The sequence below is a fragment of the Adiantum capillus-veneris genome, chromosome 20 (genome assembly GCF_014529385.1).
Source record: "Adiantum capillus-veneris isolate H3 chromosome 20, ASM1452938v2, whole genome shotgun sequence".
Lineage (NCBI taxonomy): Eukaryota > Viridiplantae > Streptophyta > Polypodiopsida > Polypodiales > Pteridaceae > Adiantum > Adiantum capillus-veneris.
In genome coordinates, this window is record NC_140950.1 from 94,196,654 (window position 1) to 94,222,440 (window position 25,787).

At 40.0% G+C, this 25,787-nt stretch overlaps 1 pseudogene; it reads left to right on the forward strand.

The window, feature by feature from the left end:
* Positions 1-25,787, forward strand: part of LOC147432921 (uncharacterized) — a 58,627-nt pseudogene that overhangs the window by 27,045 nt on the left and 5,795 nt on the right.

Genomic DNA, 25,787 nt, shown 5'->3' on the forward strand with positions numbered 1-25,787 from the left:
CCCGTACACCGTGAAACGAGAGAGGAGATAGTAAGCAAGTAGAGAGAGAGTATCCTTCTCCCTCTTCTTCTTCCCATATACAAGAGAGAAGAGCTTATGGAGATGGTGATGAAGAGCTTGTACACTCTGTATTATAGGTAAATATTGTCTTTGCGGTAGTAGATGCAATAGACGACACTGAAAACTGAGCACTCCTTGCCAATTTATAGGTATTGTAGCAAGCCATAGTGATGTCCAAGCCAAAAACTGGCGCTAGTTGTTTAGCTTGGAATAGCTGCAAGCTTTTGGTCACTTTGCTAAAAACATGGCTTGGCTTTTGGTGGTCAACTCTTCCACTTACCATTCAATTTTTACAGTAAAACTGACCAATTGAACACTATCCGACCAACTAATGAAACCTTGACTAGACTATGCCGCACCGTGGGTCCGGATGTAATTATGACTTTTTCGTACTGCCCGGACGTATTTACGGTACTTCTTTTTATAAAAATAATTCCTGTAAAAATCTTGGTTTGTCCCTTTTTCTCCAGGTGGTCATTTTTAAATCTGACGAAGACTAAAATAAATATTTTTATGTTTAGGTCATCCTAAAAAGCACATTGTTTTTCAAAAATGCCAAAAAGCACGAAAAGTTAAAAATATGTAAAAAGAAAAAAAAACAAAATTTTCTAAAATTGAGCCATGGGTTACCCTTATCCATTGGAATAAGAAAAGGGACTCGCTTTTCACTAAAATGCACCAAAAATTATGAAAAGCTAAAAAGCACTCAAAAAGAAAATCTTTATAAAATTGAACCATAGCTTCCCTAGAACACATAGGTTAAGGATCCAACCCTAGTTTTTACAAAAAAGCACCTAAAAGCATGAAAAAGCAAAAAATAGAGGATTTTCTCAAAACTGAACCAAACGTCCGTCTGACCTACTCAAACATAGAAACAACCTTGCTTTTTGCTTTAGAACCTTACAATACTGTCAATCAAGCATCCTAAATCAAAATTTGACAAAACAGACATTAGAATCATTTTTTCCTATTTTCAAAAGAGACCCAAAATTTGAGGATCTTATGCGACCTCTCCTTCCAATCGGCTAAGTTGTATGACTGCCAAACCTTTTCACTCCAAGCTTGGACACTACCTTTGAATAAAAGGCCTTGTCAACCACTTAACCCTCAATCATTGCTTTCATGTTCCATCAATGGAATTTAACCTATGCCAATTTCAGCGGACCGTGCTCTAATCGAGTGAACTCATGCAGTTTCAATATGGTGAGCTCCTTGCTTTTATCTTCAGAAATTGGGGCCCTCAAAGGTCGTGGGAACCGGCTCTCTATCCCTTACCACATCATCATTATCTCCACCACCATACGCCACAAAACCATCGATGCAGTCTCTGCAACACCGCGCATAGTTCCATTGGCAGGATGCCATAGCCAACATGCAAAGAGAAGCCAATTAAAGCTCCTTCATAATGAGAGAATTGTGGGTGCTTTTGAGGTTAAAATATCAATTAAGCAAGCCTACCCACTTTTCACTTTAATGTTTTCCAAAGACAATGCTGCTAAAGGGGAGATTCAAGGGATGACTTTTTCTAGCAATGACCAACTTTTGGCTAAGCTCTTTGTGGATGACTCCTTGCTATTCCTCAAAGTGTGACCTCAAGAAGGCCCTAGAAATTTTGCAAATGTATGCCTTAGTGTCAGGATCCAAGTGTAGTATTGAAAAATCAAGATTGATCTCTCTCTCTGAGAACCTCATTTGATCTGTCCATGTGGTTAGGGGAGATAGTGTCTAAAGGGAAGATTTTTTGGCACTTGGGAGCCCCTTTGGGGGTGGACATGACCCACAAACAAAAATTTATATGGGTCATGGAGAAGGTAAGGACCAAGATGCGAAGGTTGGAGTTTGTGCTTCTCCCCTTTCCAAGCAGAGTAAGGTAATCAATTCCTTTATGCTCCCGTATATAGCCTTTCATGGTCCAATGCTTAAGCTTGTCAAATGCAACTGGAAAGAGTTCTTGAAACCAATGAAGAGTTTTTTTTGGAAGAAGACCACTAAAGACTCAATGCCTTGGTAGTGAGATAAATGGGTGATAGTTGTGAGACCTGTGGAGCAAGGCGATCTCGAGATTATGAACCCTAACACTAATTTGGAGGACCAATGTGCCAAGTTTGTAGCTACAGTCACAAAGCAAGACCAAGCTTTGGCTATCATGGCTAAGACTATGATGGATAGCTCTAGATTATAGTCAAAATATGGTCAATGAAAAAAGCAGGGGGGCAATCACGCTATTGGGAAACAAATAAGCTTTGATAAGTGGAACAATCCCTTGGGTGCCGTATTGACTAACTTACAGGGGTAAAGGTGTGGGATCATTCCTTGTCATGGTTTGGCTCCCTTGTCAGCTGATGTAACTATGAGCCCTTAAAGCTACCATGGCTCATCACGAGCATAGGAATAAATTGTAATTGTTTGGTTGTGATAATATAAGATACTCACAATTATGAAATCATCTTTAAATGGATTCTCCTTTCCATTTGTATGGGAGCTTTCAAGAGTGTGTTTTGTGTGGGGCTTTTCTTGTGGAGAGGTATGTGCCTGTAGAGCCCAAGAAGAGTGAGTTTGAGAGTGTTTTTTCCCTATGACCAAGTGGGTGCCTTGTCTGCTATAAGTGAGCCTATGTGTGGAGGTTTTTAGAGTTTTGTTGAGATTCCATTGACGTTTCTTGAGTGTCTTTTCCCCTACTCCTTTTGCTTTTGTGTCAAGGTGCGGGCGTGTGTGAGCAGGTGTGCCCCTGAGGCCAATTTGGTGTGAAAAATGGAAGTGAGAGAGAGGTTATATGTGCGACAACAGTGTGTGGTCCAAAATGAGTTGTGAAATGTGTGTGGGTAGCTGATCTTGGCAAGTGTGATTGTGTGGTGTGCAACCAAGTGGTGAAACGCTCGTTGTGAGGGTGTTGGTGTGTGTGCAAACAATGGTCTGCCAGTGAAAGTGAGAAGTTGTGAATGTGCCTTTGAGAGGGCAGGGGTGCTTTGAATGCCTTGAGATATAGAGAGGCTTTATGTTGTGTGTTGGGTGTGTTCCCCCATTCCCCCTCTCCATCTTCTGGTTCTCCCACATGAGCATGTTGATTGCTCCTGTTGTTGTGAGAAGTAATGGCTTTCGTGATGCCAAAGGTGCATTTTTTGAAGATCGATAGCTGTTAGAGAGGATGTTGTCAACGCTCTCGATTTTCGTTGAAGTTCAACACTAGTTTGGTACCACAAGTGGAAATTATAGTGTCCTTTTTGGATCATTTTGTGGAAAATACCAAGGCACAATCATAAAAAATTTCTACCAACTTACATAGTATGTTACTTGACCCATGGGTATAATACATAAGAAAAACATTACAAAGTTGTTTTTAGAATCGCTATTTAATTTAAAAGAAGGGTTCTTTAATATTGTGTCTACAAAAGTGTGCATGGATTCTAGTATGTGGTGCATAAATCATATTTTAAAAAAAACATTGGCTTTGAATTACATGAATATGTGGTTTCGTAAGTATATTTAGTGGCACATAAAGTATTGTGACAAACAAAATTCATTTGACCTAGGGAAAAATCATTCAATATGTGTGTGTAGGAAAAAAACAGGCAAAAACTAGGGGACACTGATGTGTCCATTTAAATTGTAAAAACTTTTTTATATATCAAAAATGGATTTTTCTTGCATATTTAAGTTTTATCCGTTGGTAGCTTTCCTAGAAAAATCCCATTTGACATTGGTTGGAGCATAGAAATAATCTATGATTTTTTCCAAGTTTTAGGACATAATACTGTCCACATGACATTTCAGTGTCCAAGTACCAAAGGAGTGTTAGATTGCAAAATCTTGGCTCTAGGATTATGGGTTATTTCTGCTAGAGAGTTGTTTGTCAAGAGATGAAGGTGTGGTGCAAGTTTTCCTGGTCCTAGATGGTACGATGGTCTATGTGAAGAAGGGAAGACAAATTGGGTGGCCTTGGAAGCAGCCTTTTGGAGCAGATTTGTGGAAGATGTGCAGCTAGATGAGGTGAAGGGAAAGCTGGACAAGTTAAAGAAAAGCCTGGAAGGTGATTTTCAAGCGTTTGAGTGGGAGTTTTAAGCCCTTTGGGAGCATCTAGTTAAGGTAACTATTGTAGAAAATGATGGTTTTATTAAGTTGAGCAAGTTCATGGATTGCCTGCATGAGGAGGTTTGAGACAAAGTGAAGATAGATGGCCATGCTTCATATGAAGAAGTGGTGCTTTAGCAAGAGTACAGACTATGAAGATTCTGAAGAAGAAACGCTAAGCTAGGCGGGGATGGTCAAGTCAGGTGGTGCCAAAACATGTTGATGCAATGTAAGTCAAGCTAAAGTCAATGCAGAGGGATTGATGGTGCAGCCAAATTTAGTCAGTGCTACTGGGAAGTGGATAGTTCAATCTAAGGGTGCCGACAGGTGCATGACACAGTGGTGGGGGTTAAACATGAATGTTCAACAAGGGGGTTGGGCAATGATGGTGCAACCAAAATTAGTCGCTGTTGGGAAGTGGATAGTTCAATGCTATGGGTGCCAACAGGTGCATGACACAGTGCTAGAGTAGGAATGAAGGCCGATACGTGCATGACACAGGTGCATGACACAATGCTAGAGTAGGTATGAAGGACCTAGGTAGGCAAAGGGTTGTTGAGATGTATGCCTGATGTGGTTTTCTAGGCCAAGAAGGCTTTGAAATTGGGCAATCAGGTTGGCAATTCAAGGTGTCCAACGTGCTGGGGTTATTCCGTTGGATGCGGAATTTGAGATGCTCTACGAGTTGGTCCAGACAACTGCTCAAATGGAGCTACAGTGTGAAAGATATCAAAGTCCAAAGCTAGAAGATTTGTAGATCCCTGACGGATAAGGCAAGTGGAGATGGATGGTCAAAGTTGATTTCAGTGGATAGGACTAAAGTGCTTAAGTTAGGGTGCATGTTGGTCTTCTCGGATTATCAATCAGAGTTTAGATGGGCAAGTTATGGCTAGTTGAAGATTTGCAGGGGGCTAGTTGTGTGGCTGAGTTGATCACCTCAGCAAGTGTGGCATCTGGAGCTCTTTTGGGCTTGCCAAGGTTTTAGAAGGGAATGTGCACTGTGTGGACTCAACAAAAAATGATGGCTTGCCAATCTGGGTCTTAGGCAGTAAGATACGCCAAGCTGAAGTTGGGAGCCGGTGACAAAAAAGCGGGTGCAGATTATTCTTTGCAAATTTGTGAGATTTGTTTGAGGCCATGGTAAGGTCAAAATGCGGCAAGGATTGTGGCATTTGAACTTTGGAGTCAATAAAGTGAAGTTTTGGCCAATTTTTGTGGCTCAACCATCGGATGTGGGAGCAGGGAAAGAGAACACTTTAAAGAGGCACAAAAAGAATGGTAGGGTGGAACAAATACTTGTCTCCATGGACACTAGCTATTGAGCTATTAATTCACATAGCTTAAGTATAGGAGTGTCTATAATGTAATTCAATAGGCACAATGTCTTATAAATGTAAAAGCTCAATTATGTCTGATTATTTATGATTAAAACATCTACACACACACACACATACATGTATCACCATCTACTATAATTGGTTTTTAAAGATTAACCCCATTTCCTCACACTCCCTCTCACCTAAAAAGCACTATCTCTGGATAGGTTATGTTCACCTAAAAACCTATACCCAATCCATGCTTTGGCTACTGCCTACCAAGTATTGTAAACACACTTGTATACACATCTGCTTTGATTTAAACCCCATTTACACAAACATACTACATTATTTCTTGGCAAAACTTTTGATACTATGAACCCGAGCTTGTTTTTAGACTTAAACAACTGCTATCTCTATGGAACTTCTCTAAGTAACCATTTCGTAATTTTTGTGGTGGGAGCAAATCCTCTTGGGTTTGGGTCATGGTTTTCTCTCACCAACGTGGGAATTGCCACCCATCAACCACCTATAATATGCTATCTCTTGATCCCCTTGTGGGATGGTGTCCCTTAGTGGACGCTTAATATATGATTTACTCTGTTTGGATTTTAGTACACATTATTTAAATAGTTTACACCATCAAGAGGGTGGGGTAATTAACTTGCTCTTACTATATCCCTTCATGCCTCTCTTGCTCCCCCTCTCTCTCCCTCCCTATCGCACACTTCCTACTAACACAAGCACAAAATCTTACTATGATACCATATGTAATCCTACCCTATCGTTCTCTCTCTCATACCTATGCTTCTACCGTCTAACCATGGTGGATGGATTGTGTAATTATATGCCTTGAATCTTGGACCCTTTGAGTATAAAAATCGAGTGGGATTCGCCACTCTTTGCAATACATTTGATCCGTTTTGTGATTCTACTATAAAAAGAGGTGAGGGTTCCTGTGGCCCCTCACTTAGTGTTGATTGTGTGGTGTGTGTATGTGAAAGAGAGGAGTGAGGTCATTTCCATTAATTGCAGAGAAATGGAGTTGGTCGAGCATGATATTGTGTCTCAAGTCAGTGCTTTACCTGGCTTGGGTTTGTTTTGCAACTTACACTTGGTTTTTGAAAAAATTGGCTTACTGATCTAGTATGCCGCACTCAGCGCATACTTTGAAATGGTTTTATTTCTTAATAAAAAAAGAGATTTATTGCATCCTACTGTCTAAACTATTGATGTATCCTTTTATGGTTGGTCTTCTATCGCTGGAGTTTATGCCATTGTAGGATGGTCTGCTGCGTAGGTTTTTTCTAAAAAAAGAAAGGCATCGAGTTTGCCTGTCTTTTCTGCTTAGATGTTTTATTTGGTTTGTTATTGGGTGTGCCTTGAGATTGATCGAGAAAAATAAGGCTCCTTCTCGTGGCTTGGTTAGACTGATACAACTGATCCTACTTTGTTAGTTTAATACTTGAGATTAGTTAAGTGAGACGATTGGATGGCTAATATCTCAGGTAGAAGCAATTGTTTCTTTTTTGGGTAAATAAGCTACAGCTTTGGCATAAGATTATCAAAGGAGTATAATTCTTGCTCATTTTTTGTTATCTAGGAACGGTTATACAAGCTCATTTTTTAATCTCGATTCGGTCCTTTGCTTTCTCTGTTATAAAATGAGTAGCTTGAGTGGCGTATTGTTTTCTAGAGGGATTGCAAGGGAAGACTCTGTAAACACATTATAAAGTTTGCCATTGTTTAGTACCCACCATTGGTGTCTTTGGTAGGCACTAAGACATTCAAAATGATAATTTACCTAGTAAAGTGATTTGCAAACTTACAAATCTTGGGAAGATCCTTTAACCAAAGCTATAAAAACACATAAAAACAAATACCTAAGGGACAAATATGGGTTTAAACAATAGTGTCCTTTTGATCCGAATTTAATCTAAACAAATAGATCTAAAATTCTTTAAAATTATGGTAAATAGTAACCTTATTTATAACCTTTAAACTCACTTGAATCTTAAAGGAGTGATGACCTTTCTGATTACAAGTTAAAAATGAACTTGAAAAGGAACTAAAAAGAAAACACACCTTATACTTAAACAATAAAGAAATGGATTTACGATTACAAGAAAACAAGCAAAACTACCCTAGAAATAATTCACATCTATTTTGGATAGTAGGTTTGAGTTTGAAAAAGGTTGTAAGATAGACATGGATAACAATTGGTTGGGTCCATCGCCACTTGTATTACGTATTCAAGGCTATAGTATTTGTTGTCTTGTTTGCATGGATACAAGTGAGGACTCTATCTTCTCTTAGGACCTTTTTTGCTTTGCTGCTATCCATCATTGATTACTAGACCCTTTCCACATTGTAGACAAGCATTGATGATTACCCCATAAATAAAATCATTAGAATGATACCTCATTCTCATATTCATGTACAAAAATGAATCAAAGGCTGAGTTGTTTTTGTGCTATTCCTTGTTCCTTGTCCAAAGCCAATGGTCTTTTGAACTATCTTGTTCTTTTGTGTATAAGTAAATAATTTAAAAACAACAACACATGCGTCCTAAACACAAGGCTGTCCCACTTTTTTTGGGAACTAGGACGCTGGTTTTAGGGATTTTGTTGGGCTATAAAGATGTTATGGACCCACTGTCTATAATTCTTGTTTAGGTTGATTGGTGTTAGGTGGTCTATCTTAGACCATAGTTGAAGCTTCCTACTTCACGGTTATTATGGTATCTTGACTTTGCTGGTTTTAGGGTTGCTGGTTAATCCATCTATATTTACCTTGATTTTAATTAATTTTTCAGGTACACACTTAGGATAAGATGACTGCTCGCATGTGAGTCATCGATAACCCACTGAAACATGCAAGGATAATGGAAGAAATTGCGCGATACCTTATAGATCACCCCCTTAAAAAAGCCCTTTCCCCTAGAACAAGACCTTTTCTTGCTAGAAAGGCAAAATGCTATGTAATCTCTCATCCTAAGTAGCTTCTTTCTAATTCTTCAGACTTTTGTTACAAGCCCTATCCCTCTCCCAAGGTCGGGAGATTGCTTCCAAACCTCTTTACGTAGCTACATCTTCCCTTCACTTAATAAGCAACTTGGATGCATCACAACTTATCTATGATTTTGCCCTTGCATATGACAAAACGTCATCTATCTTACATTTGCTTTCCTTTAATGATTGGGTCAAAATTTTGACTACTTTAGACAAAGATTTTGCAGATGGTATAGCCATGATCTCTCAATACATCTCCAAACTACCTATATTAGCTTTAAAATACAATGAAAAGGTTGCTCAATTTTTTTCTTTTGGTGTTGAACTTGCTACCTTCTTAAGAAATTATTTGGCCTCAATCCCACTTTTGTTAGTACCCCTACCACCCCCATTATCCCACAATTTGGTGGCCTCTTTTGCAGAGATAGTGCTACTCTAGAAGCTGTCAAAGAATTCCAAAATAATTTATGCACCCCCAATGACTCCACCCTATTAGAAATGGATCTCAAAGGCTCTGAAGTCTTCCCTTTTGTACTAGTGAATCTATCTAGAATGTTTTTTGAACTCACTTAAAATGTGCTTGCAAATTTCTTGACCAAAAGCCTCATGTGATTCCAGCATTATGTGGTTTGACCATGCTATTTGGTGCATTCTCAATCATTTGGAACATGTCAAGTTCCATAAAAACCTGTTGGCTTCCATTTATCCCTTATTTGCTCCTTGCTGGGTGGACAAGCTAAGCCCTTGGTATTAGCACAACTTGCTTTCAATACTTTTCAAGGCCTGATGCTTGACATTCTTAAAGAACTCAAATCGAACGAACCTGGTACTTATCTCACCACCCTATGCCAACTACAAGGGTGTTAGAATTTCCACTAAATCACTCAAACCCTGCATTGAGGGTGAGGATTCTCCATCACTTAAAAGACCTAACTCACTAACCACCCCCAATAGCTCTTTAACATGTTTCCTAACACCTGGGTCTTCTTCTAATTTCACTAGAGGAAAGTCTTGTAGCTTCACTAGAGGTAGAGGAAGAAACACTCCAATCCGACACCTCCTTGAAATGTAACTTGTTTGCAAGTGATTTTTTGCCCCTATGGGAGGTAGCACATTTCTAGTAGAGATTCAGCGGAAAATCATATCTATATACACTGTTTATTCCAAAATGAACTCCTTGAGTGGTTCTCACCCAAATCTATTTTTTGTGGGTGTTTTGATATACTTTTTGGTAATCATAATCTTTTAGAAATGTCTTAATAGAAGAGACTTATCAATAGCCTATTAAGCATCTATTGTACGCAGACAATGACTTTTTACGCCAGAATACTATTCATGTCTGTTCTTGTGAAAATTATGAAGCATTTTATAAAGACTTTGATGATCTAGGAAAGCATGTCTGCACTTGTGATCTTAAAATTATTAATGAATTTATGGTTCAAAATATTATTGCCAAAGGGTTGAACCACATTCTGGTTTTTCCCAAAAACCCTTACCTTGCCCTTTCAGCTTTACTTAGCTATGTGATTAAATTAGTCAACACTCTTCGACTGGAAACGATAGTCCTAGTAAGCTTAACCAAATTGGTTAAACGATGTTTTTTTTCAAAAAGTGGCTCTTTTACCACATAGCTGGTTATCTACTGATAGCACTTGGATCACAACTGATTTCAGCCTTAAGTCCCAAAAGACTTGCACAAAAAATGGTTTATTGCCGGTCTTGATAAGGCAGTCAATTATCCTACTCTTATGTGTAAAAAGCTTGCATAAAAATTTGCTTACTTGCGTCGAATAGGGGATGAGTTTTCACTACTTAACTTATCTCCAACTGACATCACTAATTCTATTTCAATTCATTGTAGTAGTCTTTGATATTCTCTTGAGACGGTCAAATTGCCTGTATTGTTCCCTACTTATAACATCACAAACATAAATTTTGATGGATTTGGACGCCTCAAATGGAATCTATACAAATATTGCTAAAGACATTACTTTATGCCTGGACCATATTAACTAAGTTTGAATCAATTTGTGCAAAAAATAAACTATATGTTCAAATTTTCTCAAGATCCACTACAATCCATTTTGGCTTGTAAAAAACTTTACAGAGGTTACTCTTAACCTCCCCAAACAAAGTTTTCATCTTTTTTATGCTAACATTACTCAATGTTACAAAAACATTCCCTTGAATAGTGATACTGGATTAAAAAAACATTTTTGAAAATAATGACTAAAATTGCATTTAGCAATTCTAAACTGAGAGGTATATTGTTAAGTATGGAGCCTGATTTACCCCTTGTAATTTTTTGTGCTAAAACACGCGTTTGTAAGGCCCCCATTATGAGGAGAAGCCATCATGTGTGAAGAAAAATCACTCGCCAAAAACCAAAATTTTCATAGCCTGGAATACTCCTTTTTGCCAAAATATTATGGCTAGACTGTGGTCAAAAAGTGGTCAAAAAACGGCCGGTTGGTTGGTTGGCCGGTAATTGGTAGTCAATGGCCGGTGGCCAGAAGTCTTTGGTGGTGGCTGAATTCGATGGCCAGTGGCCAATTTCAAATTGGACTTGTCTTCTCAAGGGTGGCCACACATGGGCCCATTGGAGGTCGAACTTGTCTACACAAGGGCGGCTACACATAATTGCCTCTCATGAGAGAGGGCAACCCTTTTGGGCTATAAAAGAAAGCCTTTTCTACACACAAAAATGGATTGAGGAGGTGAAGCATTGTGAAGTTGATGCAACAAGGTGGACGTGAGGTGGTGAGTGAAGAAAGGCAGAAGCTCCAAAAGGGTATAATCCCTTTGTAATCTACTTCTTGTTTTGAAGTACTAGTTCCATTGAGTGGCTGCTTCCCATGGATATAGCTCACATTGGGTGAAGCACATAGATCATGTGCTCTCTCTCTCTCTCTCTCTCTCTCTCTCTCTCTCTCTCTCTCTCTCTCTCTCTCTCTCTCTCTCTCTCTCTCTCTCTCTCTCTCCTCCTCTAAAATCTCTCGTGTGTGAAAATTATCTCTCTCCATTAAGTAAACTACTCAATTATCTACTTAGCCACGTCATATTCCCTAACATATGTCTCACATTTCCCTTGCTAATAAGCCTAGATAGATTAAAAAAACTAATTTAACACATATTGATCACTTTGATGAGAATAAACTATATAACCTCATTTCATGGCTTCTTGATAATTGATCTATACAATTTGGTGGCTACTACTATAACCAAAACCTTGGGATTCCAATGGGCTTCTGTTGCTCACTCCTTATGTGCAACCTATACCTAGCCTATTTTGAGTATAAATGGTTTCTCAAAACCATGAAAAATAAAAATATCGACCACAAACTCTCCCTTTTTAATCATACTTATAGATATATGGATGACAATCTTAGCCTTAACAACAGAGCCTTTTTTTACAAAATCACGACAATATATCTAACTGTTTTAAAATTGAACTGACTCTGGGTAATGGTTTTAATACTTCTTCAAGGTTCTTTTCCACCTCCATACGATTCCTTAACTTCTCACTCATATTGTGCAATCCCTGTAATGGTGACTTTAATCTCCATTTTGTTTGGAAAAAGGATAATCTTAGTGTCTCTTCTGCAGAGTTTATTAAAAAGAAAAGTAATCGACCATATAAGGTGGCATTGACCATGTGTATCAGTTTACTCTACATGATTTTTTATTCCTCTTCTGACTATTTTGCAGCATGGGAAGATATCAATCATATTGTTAACAAATTTTGTTTGAATGGTTTCAAGGAAAATAACCTAGTTAACACTATTACTAATGATATCTCACATAAGAATTGGCATGACTCAAGAATTAATTATACTAATTTTATAACATTAATCAAAAGTAGGCCCATACTCAATGGGCCTACTACTGACTCATTGAGTATGGTGCGTGGGATAGGTTGGGTACACACACACACACTTATGCCTAGTTTTGGCATGATTGAAAGTTCATTAACATATAATTGCTAGGACTATTGGCCGGGGGTGCCCTTGGTGTATTACCGGCTTTAATTGATTTTTTTTTGGAACCTTATGGTATATAAACGTGGATGTAAAATGGGTGGACCTTTTGCCTTGCTAGGATAGTGTAAGGAAAGTGTGTTAAGTTCCTTGGGTAGTATTTCCTGGGGCTTATTACCTAGGGAGTCCTGGGTGAATTATTGTAGGTAATTCAGTGGTTGATATTTTTGAGGTGCCTTAAATGACACCTAATTATTCATAGATAGCTAATTCATATGAGGAAAGGCCGACAACTTGGCTTTGGCAGTTTGCCCTCTTTTGCGTTAAAACTTACTGGCCTACCGCCTGCATCTGTGCCACTGCATTTTCTAGATACCCTAGTTCTTCCTCCTTCTCTCTCACACACTTCTCCATCATCTCTCTCTTTCTCTCTCTCTCTCTCTCTCTCTCTCTCTCTCTCTCTCTCTCTCTCTCTCTCTCTCTCTCTCTCTCTCTCTCTGTGTGTTCCCATTCCACCCGCTCTCTGTACGTGTCTATGATGCAGTTAAAGCAGGGCCCACCTCATGACATTGAAGGAAGGCATCCACTAAATGTAGTAGCACTGCAATGACACCTTCCTCTTGGAGCTTGGCCCATCCCATTGCTGAGAAAGGAAAACGTCCTCAAGGTCCCAACCCTATAAAGGTGAGCTTTTATGCTCACTTAGCATTGGTACTGTGTGTCTTTGGTGAGTGTGTGAGTGCTTGTGTGCTTTGAGATTGGGGGTCTTTTTCCCGCAAGAGGTAGCATTTAGTAATTGTCTATATGGCTAAAGGCAAGGATAAGCATGCTATTGTGGAGTTTGTGGCTCCGACTCCTTCTTAGGTGACTTATGGAAGTTATTTGGATTACTGTCCGTATGATGCATGTTATTCACTTGATGTTATGATACTTTTTGCAAATAATATAATGGTACTTCTACTGTGCCGCTTATGGATAGGGCATGGTTGGTTTATTCACCGGTAGAAAAGACTTTCAATTTATTAAGGTACCATAAGGATATGCAGTCGTTTATAGTTACGGAGTGTGTTTATGGTTTCTTTTCAGAAATAGTCTTTCTCGATTGTTGCATATATTTATGATCCTATCAAAGGCTTGGTTTGTTTAAAATGGAAGAGGTATGCATCGTACTGTAAAAAGCTTAAAGTTTGATTGAAGGTCTTCTTATTACTCAATGAAGGCCCATATATGGTAAGGTGGGCCTACCTGTTGGGTGAGAAACTAGGGCTTGGCGTAGGTATAAACTGGTTATTGGTAGGTGGATGGTTGTTACTTTGTGCCTTTATTTAGGATAAGATTTGATGGTTAAAATATTTCTCAACATGATAGTGTTAACCTGCTAGTTTGTAAGTAACTAGTGTTAAACTACTAGTTTGTAAATAACTTTGACCTGGTTTTTTAGTTGCTTAAACTATTGGCACATCAGGTTTATACTATTGATGCACTTATGGGGTAGAGACCGAGCTTACTATTCTTGCCAGTTTATGGATTTCCTCCTGTGTATTGTGTTCACATGAATAATTTCCTCAGCTTGGTCGTATATGGTTTTTAACTTTTGGTTTGATTCTGAGCTTACTACTCAAGCTCAATAATGACTATGCCATCTGAAGCCGCACAAGTTGGTTGTACATGGTTTGAGAAAATGGGTTGGGGCCTAAACTTACTGGTTTTGCTCAAATTAAAGGTATAGGCATGCGTGGTTTTTGTGTTCCCGTGTTAAAGTTGCTTGACTAGGGCACACATAAGTTTACATAGTTGTTTAGGGACAAGGTAATGTTTGCTTAGAACTGATTATGGTTATAAGTATGGATTTAAACTATGGTGGGAAAACAGTAGCCACTCATGTAACTGAACAGTGTGGCATATTACATAGAGGGTATGGCCATGGTGGCTCTGTTCCCTTGATTTTGCAAGGAATATGGTACCACGGGATACTCCTTCTATATGCTATATATGGTTCGGTATGTAGCATTTATACTTACTATCTTGCATATGGTTCTCAACTTTGTCGGAGGAAGAAGTAGAATTTACTTACTGATTCCTTTCATGTTATAGGTAACTCCAAAGTATAGATTGATTGTACATATGAGCACTATCAATAACCCTAAAAACATTGTGGCAATTAATGCCAAACTACGTAAAGTCGAGAAACAAGTATATGTGGGCCACTTCGAGACTAAATTACATCTTATAACTCCTCTTTGATCTTATCTCATGAGAGCTTGCAAAGCAAAAGGAGCTCCAAGGTGTGTTTTTTTGCCCCTTGTAAATTAAATAATTATGTAGCTTCACATTTCTTATTAATTATCTTTGAAAGCAATTTAGTTGGGTGACATCTATAACATGTGGGATACCCTTACATCAGTGGCATACGGTGCCAATGCTAGCTTAAAGTTGTGTTTTTTCCATGGGTGCAGTGAGGGTTACCTTCTCAACTATGGTTTTCAAAGTTCCTTGGCTTGAAGATGGTGGACTTATGTTTCTTTAGGCTCTTAATTCTCTTAGACTAGTGTATAAAGTCTGTTCTATACTACAAATGGGAGTTATACCACCTTTTTATTGACATAGTTTCTAGTGTCTTTTGTAATTTTAAATGATTCTTTGGTGTTTATGTTATAATGGTTACTAGAACACACACACACACACACACACACACACACATATGACACTCTCATGTGTGTCTTAGTGTTCTGAGAGTGGATATTTGCTTATATTTAGCACAACATGGATGGTCGATATAAGTTAAAAAGTTTTTAAGTAGGAAATGGATAATAACTAATAGGTTTGTTGACACTTGTAATACGTACTCAAGGCTAGAAAATATGTTGTCTTGTTTATATGGATGCAGGTGAGGACTCTATCTTTACTTAGGATCTTTTTGGCTTTGTTGTTGTCCATCACTATCGAACCTGGCCTCTGTCACTTCAGAATAAGCTCTTCTTGACTATCTTATATAAAAACATTAGAATGATACCTCAATCTCACTATGATGGACAAAAATGAATCAAAAGCTGAGTTGTTTTTGTGCTAATCATTGTCCTTTGTCTAAAGCCAATTGTCTTTTGAACTATTATGTTCTTTTGTGTATAAGTCTAAAAATAGCAACACACAAGTCCTAAACACAAGGTTCTCCCAGAAAGCTGGGAAACTAGGATGTTGGCTTTGGAGATTTTTGTCTATGGACTTTGATGGACCCACTATCTATAATTCCTTAAAAGGATGACATATATTAGGTGGTCTTTCATTGTCTATAGATCGAGCTATTGTAGTCTTTGACTGTGATAATTTTAGGTTGCAGGTTAATCCAAAATTACTCACCCTCGTGTAATTATTTTGATTCTTATGATTTCACGACCATTTTACCTATAAAAGAACTACTCTTGGATAGATGGTTCGTTTGATGACTATCCATAGAAATTGGTTAAAGCATGGAAAACTTCTACGACTGACTATGAATGACATCCATACTATTCTCTACTGGCTAACAAAGCCTTACAACTCTGACTAGAGTAGATTCCTTTCTGTTAACATTGTTACTTATAGCTCCAATGAGACTCATGGATTTCTCAACATAATACAACTCTTTGAATTTAAACTTGACTATTCTATTCTCATCAACTTGATGAGGTAGTAGGACCATAGTCAATGGGCCTACTGCTGACTTATTGAGTATGATTCCTGGATTAGGGCTCGCAGGGGCACACAACACACTCACACATGTGTGTGTGGCTAACAAATTTGTTGTCTTGTTATGGATGCAAGTGAGGACTCTATCTTTACTTAGAACCTTTTTGGCTTTGCAATTGTCCATCACTATTGAACTTAGCCTCTGTCACTTCATAATAAGTTGTTCTTAACTATCTTATATACAAAACACTAGAATGGTACCTCATTCTCACTATTATGTACAAAAATGAATTAAAGATTGAGTTGTTTTTTGTGCTAATCATTATCCTTTGTCTAAAGCCAGTTGTCTTTTGAACCATTATCTTTTTTTGTGTATATGTATAAGTCTAGAAATAGCAACACAAACAAACACACACACACACACACACACACACACACACACGTGTACCACTATATGCTATACTTGGTTTTTAAAGCTTAACCCCATTTTCTCACACTCACTCTCACCTAAAAAGCACTATCTCTTGACAACTTATGGTCACTTGAAACCCTTTACCTAATCCATGCTTTGGCTACTGCTTACCTAGCAGTGTAAGCACACTTGTACACACATCTGCTTTGATTTAAACCCCGTTGGCACACACATACTACATCATTTCTTGGCAACACTATTGATAATATGAACCTTTTCTTGTTTTTAGACTTAAACAAATTCTATCTCTATGGAGCTTCTCTAAGTGACCATTTCCAAATTTTGTGGTGGGAGAAAACCCTCTTGGGTTTGGGTCATGGTTTTCTCTCACCAGCGTCGGAACCGCCACCCATTGGCTACCTATAATATGCTCGTCTCATGATCCCCTTGTGGGATGGTGTCCCTTAGTGGGTGCTTGGTATATGAGTTACTCTGTTTGGGTTTCCCCCTCTCTCTGCCCCCCTTTCGCACACCTCTTCCTGACAGGTGCACAAAATCCTGCTATGCTACCGTATGTAATCCTACCCAATCCTTCTCTCTCTCTTATACCTATGCTTCTACCATCTAACCATGGTGGCTGGATCGTGTAATTATCTGCCTTGAAGGTTAGACCTGTCGAGTATACTGATCGAGTGGGATTCACCACTCTGTGCAACACAAAACGGCTCAACCTTTGTGATTCTACTATAAAAAGAGGTGAGGGTTGCTTTGGCCCCTCACTTAGTGCTGATTGCGTGGTGTGTGTATGTGAAAGAGAGGAGTGAGGGCATTTTCATTAACTGTGGAGAAATGGAGTTGGTCAAGCATGATAATGCATTTCAGGTGGGTGCTTTACCTGGGTTCTTTTTTTTTGCAGCTTACACTTGGTTTTTGAAGATATTGACTTATTGATGTAGTCTGCCCCACTCATTGCATTCTTTGAATTTAAAAAAAGAGAAAGTTGATGCATCCTACAGTCTAAACTATTGATGCATCCTTTTATGGTTGGTATTCTGTTGTTGGAGTTCATGCCACTGTCGGATGGTCTAATGCGTGGTTTTTTTAATAAAAAAAGACATCAAGTTTGTCTATAAATTTTGCACAGATGTTAAATTCGGTTTGTTATTGGGTGTGCCTTGAGCTTGATAAGGCTCCTTCTTGTGGATTGGTTATACTGATACAATTGATTCTAATTTGTTAGTTTAATACTTGAGATTAGTTAAGTGAGACGACAAGATGGCTAATATCTCGGGTAAAATAAAAAAAAAATGGTAAATAAGCTTCAAATTTGGCATAAGATTATCAAAGGAGTATAATGCTTTCTTGATTTTGGTTATCTAGGCATTGTCATACAAACTCATTTTTTCATTTCTATTCGGTCGTGTACTTTGTCTATCATAAAATGAGTCGTATTTTTTATAGAGGGATGACAAGGAAGATTGTTTAAAAACGTTATAAATTTGTCCATTGTTTAGCACCCACCATTGGTGTCTTTGGCAAGCACTAAGACATTTAGGATCATAATTTACCTAGTACCGATGCACCTAGCATTGAACAAAAAGGTTAGCGAAACTTGTGGAAAGCAAGGAAATCTAGGATGAAAGCTAGGAAGGAACGTGACCAGGGCTCAATTTAAGTACCAAAGTATACTCAAGAGACACTTCCGGCTATGCCATGGGAGCATGGACATAACCAATGCATAGCAAATTAACCTTTCATTTTGGGAAAAACTAGCATAAAGGAAATGATAACGCAAAAAAAAAAAGGAAAACGAAAAAGATAAAGAAGGAAAAGAGAAGATAAGGATAAGGTGAGTAAGTAACTTGTTGAGAAAGTTTTGATAAGTAAGATAAGTTATCAAAGAAAAATAAGTTATCAAGATAAGGATGCTAAGCTATCAAGATAAGTGAAAGAACTTATCAAAAATGTGCATAAAAAGAGGGCTTCTCTTCTCATTTTTCACTTCTCTCCTCCATTTTTAGGATGCAACTAGAGAATAAGTTTTAGGGAATCTTGAGGAAGCCATAGCCAAGCGTCTTTCAATACACACACACATACACACCTCCTCTCCAAGAGAAACCATGGCCAAAAACCATAACCATGTTTTCTATTACTTGGTCTTTTTCTTCCATTACACTCTCTCATAACCCCTAAGCTTTCCAGAAGAATCACCCAAAGCAAGGAGAAGACTCTTACCATACACACACCAAGGTAAGTGTTTTCTTGTCATCTTCATGTCATTGCACACCTTAAACATTGGGTTACTCTTCATTCTACATTAATTCATCCTTAAGCTCTCACGTTTACATAAGCAAACTTTCCTCTTTCTTAGAAGGACAAATTATAAATTTTCTTTTGTTAACTAACAACGTTGCTAACCACTAACTATGATGTTATTTCAAGTTCTTTAGGATACCATGCTAATATGGTCTAGAGAGTGTAGAAAGCACTCTCTGTATCCATAGGTGCTTAGAGAGTATACTTAACTAAATAGTATGCATGATGAATGGTGACTAATATGTATAATTACCCCTAATTATCCTCAAACATTTTGTTGATCGACTTTTAAGTTACTCTCTTACTCTTGTTCTTTAAAGTTACTCTTATTTAAATGACTTAATAGAGACAAAATATCATAAATCAAAGGAAATTAAATATTGGAACCAACTTGAGTTTCCCAAAAAAGGCAATATAACTTCTCTAAAAGAAATTCTCTCATAAAAAGGCTCACAACTTTTTTCTTCATGCATTCAAGTAAAATCACTATGACATTTGGAGCACATTACCGCTCAGATAGACGCACAAAAACAAAGGAAAAGTTTAAGTCAAAAAATCTCGGGAACGGTAATGCTGGAGTCAATCCTCGTGGTAATGGTCCTTCAGCAATGCACGCAGTAATCGGCCCGGCTAAATTTCCGCATTTATTTCCATCGTATTTATTGCCAGTATTACCGCGACCATTACCGCACACGCGAGTATTTTAAAAAAAAATAGATGACCATTTGGATGGTCCTTGGTAGGACCCATCCAAATCTTCGTATGTCGAGTGGATCAGCTGGTTAAGGTGCCCTCGAAATGTCCTCCCCAAAGAGGAACCTAGATCCACCTCCCTCCCTCAATGCATATAATAGTAGTATCCACGAGCGTCCGGCGCGGCCGCATCGCGGTCCTCATCCTCATGTGGAGCACCAAGGGGTGAGCGAGGAGGTCGGGGTGTAAGAGGAGGTGAATCTGTAGCACTGCCTCCTCCACCACCAAAGCAGCACGAGCCACTACCTCGACGAGAGCATGAGCCACCACTACGGGAAGAGCGCTGGCCACCCGAAGAGCGCTGGTCCGAGCCCGAACCGCTGGGTGGTGTAGGCGACGGATAACTCGATGGTGCGGACGTGGATCGCTGCGAATGCAAGGTGGAGGGAGCTGCGGGTGACGGAAAAGTCGAGGGTAAGGTGGAGGGAGGCCCACTGGGAGGCACACTCTGCACGATCGGAGTGCCGACGCCCGGTGTCGCAAGCGGTGAGAGCCCATAGGCAGCCAACTGTGCTGGTGTGTACCGCCCTCGAAGACTCTGCTTCGAGGATAGCCACTATTCATGGGCATGGTACGCCCTCTCGAGGTCGGGGTCGTGTACTGCATCTCGGAACCATCGAAAGCCGAAGGTGGATTGTGACTGGTGGGAGGAAGACTGCGAGTAGTAAGCATCACAAGCATCCTCGTAAGAGAGTCCCTCGGCGAGAAAGTCCTCTATGGATCGATAGCCGGGCGTGGAAGAGGATGCCATATCCTACAATTTCACAAAAAAAAAGGACCCTAATTAACATTGGATTCTAGTCAAAGTGAGATTCTTTATTTCATAGGATTCCTCCTTGCATAGGATTCCTTTTATCTCCTATTTAAGAAATGGTTTATGTGCTTTTTTTTTGCATCCATTTAGAGTGTGTGTGTGTGTGCTTCTAATTAATCTATTATGTGTGTGCGTTAGTGTGTGGCAAATAAATTAATCTAGTGTGTATGTGTTGGACCTTAATCTACCGTTGGGCTTCTCGGTGACCATTGGGGTCTCAATCAACTTCATCGCACACCCACATGGAGGTGACCATTGGGGTCTCAATCAACTTCATCGCACACCCACATGGAGTTATGTTTTGGTATGTTAATACTAATGGAGGTATGTTTTGGTATACTAATGCATGTCCAAGCACACACTAATGCAAGCGTTAGTGTGTGCTTGTAACACATGTACACACTAATGCTTGCATTAGTGTGTGCTTGTGCACTAATTAGTGTGTGAAAACACACCAATGCATGCACACACACCCTAATGCTTTTATTAGTGTGTGTGTGTGCATGCACAAGCACACACTATTGTGAGCATTGGTGTGTGCTAGAGAGGTATGCACACACTAATGCAATCACACACTAATGCAAGCATTAGTGTGTGTGTGTGTGTGTGTGTGTGTGTGTGTGTGTATAATGCATGCATTGTGCCTAAAATAGTGTGTGAAAACACACTAATTAGTGCACAAGCACACACTAATGCAAGCATTAGTGTGTGCTTGGGCACAAATTAGTGTGAATAGTGTGTGAAAACACACTAATTAGTGCACAAGCACACACTAATGCAAGCATTAGTGTGTGTGTGTGTGTGTGTGTATAATGCATGCATTGTGCCTAAAATAGTGTGTGAAAACACACTAATTTGTGTACAATCACACACTAATTCAAGCATTAGTGTATGCTAGAGAGGTATGCACACACTAACGCTTGCATTAGTGTGTGCTTGGACACAAATTAGTGTGTGGAAACACACGCATGCACTCACGCTTGCATTAGTGTGTGCTTGGACACAAATTAGTGTGTGGAAACACACTAATGCATGCACACACTAATGCAAGCATTAGTGTGTGTGTATAATGCATGCATTGTGCCTAAAATAGTGTGTGAAAACACACTAATTAGTGCACAAGCAAGCACACACTAATGCAAGCATTAGTGTGTGCTAGAGAGGTATGCACACACTAACACTTGCATTAGTGTGTGCTTGGGCACAAATTAATGTGTGGAAACACACTAATGCTTGTTTCACACACTATTTTGTGCACAATGCATACATTATACACACACACACACACTAATGCAAGCATTAGTGTGTGTATAATGCATGCACACACTAATGCTTGCATTAGTGTGTGCTTGGACACAAATTAGTGTGTAGAAACTAACTAATGCGTCTGTGTATAATGCATGCACACATTAATACGAGCATTAGTGTGTAATTTGTGCACAAAATAGTGTGTAAAAACTAACTAATGCATGCACATACTAATGCTTGCATTAGTGTGTGCTTGTGCATGCATTAGTGTGTTTACACACTAATTCATGCACAAGCACACCCTAATGCAAGCATTAGTGTGTGCTTGTAACACATGCATGCACTAATGCGGGCATTAGTGTGTGTATAATGCATGCACACACTAATGCAAGCATTAGTGTGTGATTGTGCACAAAATTGTGTGTGTGTGTGTGTACGTGTGTGTACAATGTGTGTGCATGTTAGTGCATGTGTTTGTATGCATTGTGTGCGTGTGTGTGTGTGTGCAATGTGTGTGTGTGTGCATGTGTGTGTGTATGTGTTTGTGTGTGTGTGTAGAAGAACGAGAAGAAAGAGAGAGAGTTTGAGCACTTACATTCGTGACCTCGATCGCTTGGATATGGTGGGGATGGAGATGAAGAGAGTAATAAAGGTTGGAGATGGAGAGGGAGAAGGAGAGAGAGCTTGGAGATGGAGAGGGAAACAGGCCCGCGCAGAAGAAGAGGTCGTTTTTGAATTTTTGGCATTCAATTTCATGGGGGCACGCAGGTGCCCCCTTTATATAAAAACATTTGCTTGGGATTTTACCACGAGTATTATCGCGCCTGTTACCGCTGGTATTACCGCCAGTATTACCGCGAAAATCTCTAATGAGACATTAAGGTTACGCCGACTGCATGACCTCTTGTACCCACCTCCCCTCTATCTTTAATGAGTGTCAGTCATGTCAGTACCAACATTCTTGATTTTTCTTTTTCTTATTTAATTTTTTTCTTATTTAGTGTGTGGTCGTGTGTGCAGGACGATTGGGATGACGTGGGTCCGCCGGTTGGCGCGGAACGAACTCGATGGTTGAGCGAGCGATTACCATGCCCATGTACGTGATGTAAGCGTGCAATTGCACGGCTTCGGCGTATATGCTTGGCTTACGTGGATGATTATGGGCTATGGGACGATCCGAGAAAACGCGCTCGAATGGAAACTACCGATCCGAGGGTTTTGGCATCCATTGATGTTGCTCCCCATTGGAGTGTGATCGGGGGCGGAGACGGGAGGAGGACGGAAGAGCGATTGCACCAGGAAGCAGTCATGGGACGGGGGTCACACCGGCCGTCCGATGTGGGTGGGTCCACACGAGCGCATGGGCATCCTACATCCACCACATATGGGGATCTCCCCACCACCCCGCCCCACATGGAGGTGGAGGAAGATCATCTGCACAATATGGTTGAGGATCTTCTTGCACGTGAGGCGGCGAATGAGTGTGAGCCATAGTGTGCATGTGAAGAAGCCGCCCAAAAAACCAAAGATTCATTGCTAGAGGCAGCACACACCGCTCTTTACGAGGGATGCTCCTACCCCATATTACGAGAGTCTCTTGAGATCTTGAATATTCAAGCAATGTTTGGATGGAGCAATGCAGGGGTCGATGCACTATTTAGGTACGTTTAAGTGTAATAAGTGTTAGTTGTGAGTTTTTTTTGTGGTTATATGCAATAACGAGTGTTCTTTAATTATGTCATAGGCTATTAGGCAAGATGATGCCTAAAGGCAATCATCTTCCAGAAAATCGAAGGAAGGCACGACAGGTGGTGAGCAGGGCTTGGGATGGACTAGGATCGCATACATGCATGTGTCAATGATTGCGTGCTATTCTGCAATGAACATGTAGGGCTTGATGCTTGCCCCGAGTGTGGAGAATCAAGGTACAAAGAGGGAATGCAAGGAACCACAATACCTCGCAAGGTTCTTCGTCATTTTCCCCTCATTCCCCGCATCAAGCACATGTTCAGCGCCAAAGGAACAAGCGAGCTTCTTACATGGCATATGAAAAATCGCTCCACCGATGGGGTTATGAGAGTGTCGGCTGACTCGCCGGCATGGCAACACATTGAGCAGACATGGCCGGAGTTTAGAGAAGAGCCTCGTCACTTGAGGCTTGGTCTGGCTAGTTATGGGGTAAACCCATTTGGCTATCGGTCTACCTCATGGAGTACTTGGCCAGTGGTTGTTGTGAACTACAACATTCCACCATGGGAGTCAACCAAGAAGGGGAACATTTTGCTCTCTCTTCTAGTCCCACGAAAACACAAGGTGAAGAACATGGATGTATATTTAGCACCTTTGATTGAAGAGCTTCAAGAGCTATGGAACGGCATAGATGTTTTTCATGTATCAAAACCACTTCGTGATCAGTGCACAATGATCAAGTGCATTCTCATGTGGACCATGCATGATTACCCCGGGCTTGGAGAGATTTCTGGTAAGCTTATACTTTGTGACGCTCTTTAATGTCTTTGCATTGGTCACCTATATGCGGTTATGTCTTTTGTTTTTGTAGGACTATCGACATCTGGACATAGGGCATGCCCAACTTGTGGACCCTCACTCGTGACAGAGAGACCCGCTCTACTTGGTAAGGTGATCTACCCCAATAACCATCGCTTCTTGCCGCCCACACATCCATCTTATGCTCCACCGTGCAATGGGATGGAGCCACTCCATTGGACCATGGCCGATTGGGCAAGACATTGGAACGAGTATCACAACACATTGACTCCTCCCAATGATCCACCTAGGGGTATGTCTAGGTACTCTATTTTCTGATCACTATCCTATTGGGCTTCATTAAAAATCCAACACCTATTGGATCCAATGCATGTGTTCAAAAATGTTGGGCAAGCTATATGGGATCACATAGTAGGCAAGAAAGATTCATTGGGGGCTAGAGAGGACATGAGGGCCATAAGGAGGCTCCCTCCTTCGGCCACACCTCGCATGGGGCCTCGGGGGAAGATGGTTCTTCCAAAGGCACTTTGGATTCTATCAAGGGTGGATCAAGAGCGGATGAAACAAGTCATTGCATCCATCTGTACTCCAACAGGTTATATGCGTTCGCTCAAGGGTGCCTTCACTAAAACTAAGAAAGGAGGATCCACACAATTGTATGGGCTCAAATCCCATTATTGGCACAAGATTCTTCAGGTAATGTGTGTGTGTGTGTGTGTGTGTGTGTATGTGAGTGTGTGTGTGTGTGTGTATGTGGTTTAGGGTTCTGGATACTAAAAAGTCTTTTTGTTTGTGCAATAGTTTGTGCTTCCAAGTAGCATTAGTGGATTTGCGGACATGAAGGTAAAGACTACAATATTCAAGGTGGGAGAAGTTGTCAGGTATAGAACATTTGATCCTCCCTCCTAAACTTTACTTTGAAGACTAACTTTACTATGAAGATTATGAAGGGTTTTTTGGTTACAGGTTTGTGAGTTCCAAAGAAATCGAAGTTTCAGCCATTCCAACAGCTCGACTTCTAGCGATTGAAGCAACTTGTGCTATTGAGGATGCATTCCCACATTCTATCCTTGTTAGCCAAGTTCACCTATTGCTCCATCTTGTTGAGGAGATAGCCATTTGTGGTGTGGTTCACTTCAGGTGGATGTTCTTTCTTGAGAGGTTCCTAAAGACCTTGAAAGACTTTGTAAGGCTGCGATCACAACCAGAGGTATTCATCGATCTTAAGCCTTAAACCTTATTAGGATTCGATTGTATTCACAACGCTTTTTATTGGTTACTTTAATTACTAATGGTTTCATGTACATGTGTTCAGGCAAGCATGGCAGATGGTTGGATTGTACAAGAGTCTTTTGTGTATGTCTCTCAATATCTTTTCACAATAGACCCATCATTGCCTCGTTTACAGACGGAGGAAGAGGATCCAAAAAAACACGCAAACATTCCAAGTGGGAAAGGTTCTCTTTTGATTTTGGATAGGGAATTTCAAGCCATACTCAACAACCATTGTCTACTCAATGCTCCCATCATGAGCAAATGGGTGGATATGTATGTGGAGGTGCGTACAACGAGAGAAAGGGAGAGGGAATCATGGAAGAGGTCGCATGGAGGTAGGCGAGCACCTCCCTTTTCTAAAGA